Source organism: Poecilia latipinna, unplaced genomic scaffold, assembly GCF_001443285.1.
Source record: "Poecilia latipinna isolate Pla-1442-1.1 unplaced genomic scaffold, P_latipinna-1.0 Scaffold3148, whole genome shotgun sequence".
Classification (NCBI taxonomy): Eukaryota; Metazoa; Chordata; class Actinopteri; order Cyprinodontiformes; family Poeciliidae; genus Poecilia; species Poecilia latipinna.
Window position 1 is genome coordinate 1 of NW_015115764.1, and position 4,087 is coordinate 4,087.

Here is a 4,087-nt window from a genome sequence, read left to right on the forward strand (position 1 = left end):
GGAGTTTTTCATCTTTTGTTGTGCTAGGTGACCAACAACATAATAAGAAGAGTTACACCTGCTCTAGGCTTTTATGATTACTCATTTATCATTGAGGACATGAGAAATTAGTGTACAGCTTGTAATGTATCATGTAAATTAGTGCACAGCCTGTAATTAATCATGTCCTCCAGATTAACTTGCTTAATTTCTGTCAGTGTTCGTATTTTGGCAATTGTCTTTGATGAGTTTTTATCTATCCTCTGAAATGGGGTGAAATTGTGTGCAAACCACACCTATAACCTTCAATAATATCCTCGCCGGGTGAAAAATGGAGCGTACCCACTGTAATTTACGTATTTCCGCCTACCTGTGGAGCTGTTTCCGGCTGACAGCGAAGCTCCACCACTTAAACTCTTGCTCTGGAGCTGGCTCGTAAGGCGGAAACAGGATATGCCAAGTGAACGTTGGGCTGAGGTGTGTATATGTGAGTTTTAGGGCTGATTTTGAAAAAGTGAAGTTTAGCCTGGCAGAATAGAGCGGTGGAGACAAAGTACTTCAACTCCTGTCGCTGTGACAACAGTTGGACTTCTCCTGGTGAGTATACTTTTACTTGGGTTGTGGGGACTCTTACGCTGCTTCCTGGCAAGATAAGGTCGTGCTGTGGCTGTAAAAGCAGAAAACTCAGGTGTGCTAGGAGGAGGACATGGCTGTTGTTCGTTCAGGTGTTAAAGTTTGTGGAACTAAAGTTGGGTTCCTGCTAAGGCCGGACTTGGCTCCCTCCTAAGCGGTATCCTGGCTAAAGTTCCAGCAGCAACAAGTTTCACCTGCTTAATCTATCTCCGTCACACAGAAACGAGTAGTAAAACAACAGTTGATGTGTTCAGACTCATAATTAGCTAGAGATAGCGTCTTTTTGGGACAGAAGATAAAATCTACTTCTCGGTTGTGGGTTATCAGACTCATACTTGCTACAATTGTTTTGCTGAGTTTTAATCCATAAACGGCCATTTATCGCAGTGAAACTGAATTTTGAATTGCAGCGGAGAAACAAACACAATAGTAAAAGTTTGTCAACTTTGACCTGCAGAGGAAAGCGGAGCTTTAACCGGCTGAATAAGAGTTCCTACCATTGTTGCATAATGACGGAACCGTCTAAGCCCTGTAAGGTGTGTCTTGGCTCATCAGCAGGTGTGTTATTACCACGGCCATGTAGTTCCATACATGTTGGGGAGGAGCAGAGGACTAGAAAGCTTTATTGGGTCATCATTCCAGAGAACTCCAGTTAGGCTTCTCATAAAGGGTTGGTAGAGGATGAGAAGCTAAGTAGCTCTTACAGATCTTAACTCTTATTGTGCTTTTTATTTTAGTTTTATTCTATTTGCTATCTTATGGTTGTTGGTGGTCAATTGTTTTGTTTTTTGTTTTTGTTTTTTTAATGTGCTATGTAATGTTTCAATACTAAAGCAGTTTAGTATTGAGAATTTGTTCGACCTAGCTGCCTTACAGGTTTGTCCTTCCAGTTTCACCTGCTGCAGGCGAACAAAGAACCTTTGTTAGTAGACTGAGTGCTGTTTCAGCTTCATTGTAAGAGCCATCTGAAATTACCTTTCAGGTCAAAAATAATGACAACTACCAGAATGGTGGGCTTGTTTAAGAAATATGTCATGAATATAGGCTTTTTATTTAAACTTGAGACAGTGATGTTTATTTTTACATTGAAAAGGCAGGGGAAATGGTAAACCATCAAAAAGATTGGTTTTTCAAATAGAACAAATACCAGGTCAGTTTGGTAAACCAATAGATTTCTAATATATAAACAATCTATTGTTTGTATGTATATATATAGTTTCCAGTTATTTTGGAGTGGAAAAATCGGGTGCAGAGGTAAAAAAGGTTAAGAATCCGTGGTCTAGGGCAGGGGTCTTCAACTCCAGTCCTTGTTTTCAACACACCTAGATCATATAAGCACACTGGAGAAGTTGAGATTCATTCTCAGAACTGGTGTGGCCTTTAAGTTTTGCAAAATATGTTGAAGATGAAAACAACGATAAACGTGTTATAACAGCATCACAATATTAAAATCTCTTTGGCATACTAAGCTTAATGAAAACCAGGTTAAGTTTATGAAGAAAACTACATTAAGTTGCAACACACAAGGCCTCCATGCAATTATAACATGAAGTTGAATGATTGTTATAATAATAACAATAAATAGCATTTTGAAACAAACTTACCACCAGTTAGCAACACGTAAGCAGCCTTCATCCCTTTGGGCTCTTTTGGTGACCCACATTTTATCTCATTTATTTTTGCCATTTTAACAAAATAGTAAAATATTGTTAGGGCACCTAATAAGGCATACTTTGTTAGCACAAAGTATCATGTATATAAACACTGAAAGTATTTTACTGAAATAAACTTAGACACTATTTAATACATAACTTGCAAATATTATTGAAATGGATTTATTTTGAGATTTAGTGAGGCTTACTAAAATATACACAGAACCTATTTAAAAATATGATGGAATGTACAACTTCAGGAAAGTGTTTATATATAGAAGTGTGGCGGAAAATTACCTGGAGAGTGAAGCACGTCAAAATGCATCAACACAACAAATACCACTACATCGAGGCTCAATGCAGGAAAAAAAGGACATCCGGAGTGGCCAGATAGCAGGTAGAGCAGCACACAACTACTAACACTCACCTGGATTAGCATCACGGTCCGAAAGCTAAACAAATAACCCGAAAAATAATTCAAGTCTTCGATCTGGCTGTGTAAGATGCTGGTTCTGCTCTTGCTCTTGGACTGCCGCTATGTGGTACTGGTAGTAATATTTCACAGATGTAGCACCACTCAACCTCCACCAGACAGTGAACTCTCACACCAAACATCTGTTTAAAGTTGCAGTATGCAACTTAAAAAAAAAAAAAAGATTCTAGATATCTATTAAAATATGTTTATTATATCTAAATTTAGGGAATTTATTGCCAGATAATTTTTCCATTTTGCCAGGTAACATAGAATCATTTATACCTAAAGCGAAAAATTAACAGCCATTTCAGGCGTTCGGCAGTGATCGGTGCTCGGCAGAGATCAACCTCATGGTTGATGTGTATCAAATTTGTAATATATTTTTAAAACATACATTCAAATATATTTTTACAAATACATGCGAAGTGCATTTTTAAAAGGATTATCCAAATTATAATTTTAGTAATGTATTTAATTAGAATTTAAAATATATTTTAGAAAAAATATACTTTTAGAATGTGTACCAGAATAAATTTTTTTAAGAGTATTAGAAGCATGTTTTAAAAAATGTGTTTACATTTTTCATATAATCGTAAGTATATCCACTTAATAACATACTGAAAATGTACTTCAGAAAAATACAGGATATTTAAAATGTACTTAATGTAATACTTTTTCACCAGGGGGCAGCGGTCCAGGATGAAGAAAACTGCTCCACAGCAATGTTTCCCAACCTCAGTCTTCGAGTCACACTGCACTGTATGTTTCAGATGTTTCCCTGATTCAGATGATTGCACTTCAGTCAAAGCCTGTTAATCAGCCATCAACTGAAATCATATGTGCTGAATCAAGGAAATGCCTATTGTGTGCCCTGAGAATCAGGGTTGGGAAAACACTGCTCCTGAGACTAGCACCAATTTGTTGAAATGAGACAAAAATATTATTATTTTTTTTTTACTCTTCATAGTGTACCAAATAAAGCTAAATGTCTGAAAGAAAACAGAGGTCTGTTGGATTCAGACATCCAGGATAAGAGATGAAGCCTTGTTTGACACATCCTGGTTTTATCCATGTCACAAAGACCAGTGTAGTTCAGGTAAATGTGTATCCACACATTTCTTCAACAGGCCATGCTATCAATTCACTCATGCTGCTGTAGATAAATTAAGTAGGTCATACTTCACACCAAACGAGCAATATTTTGTTGGAGGATCATAACTAATTGAAGCACATCATACTAGAGAATAAAAAAACTGCTGCTACAATAGCAAAGTAGCTTATCAATTGAATGCATAATCAGCCCAAAATACACTTTTCAAACCATAATCATGTCTCATTTGCTCAAGTA

At 36.8% G+C, this 4,087-nt stretch overlaps 1 protein-coding gene across 2 annotated transcripts in view; it reads left to right on the forward strand.

The window, feature by feature from the left end:
* Nucleotides 1–345: 345 nt before the first annotated feature.
* Nucleotides 346–4,087, forward strand: part of LOC106940260 (lethal(2) giant larvae protein homolog 2-like) — a 57,267-nt gene continuing 53,525 nt past the window's right edge. The window contains exon 1 of one of the 2 annotated variants that reach the window (XM_015022949.1): nucleotides 346–576. The gene's annotated coding sequence lies outside the window, so the exon portion shown is untranslated. The remainder of the gene's footprint in view (nucleotides 577–4,087) is intronic. The other variant, XM_015022948.1, reaches the window with a different exon arrangement.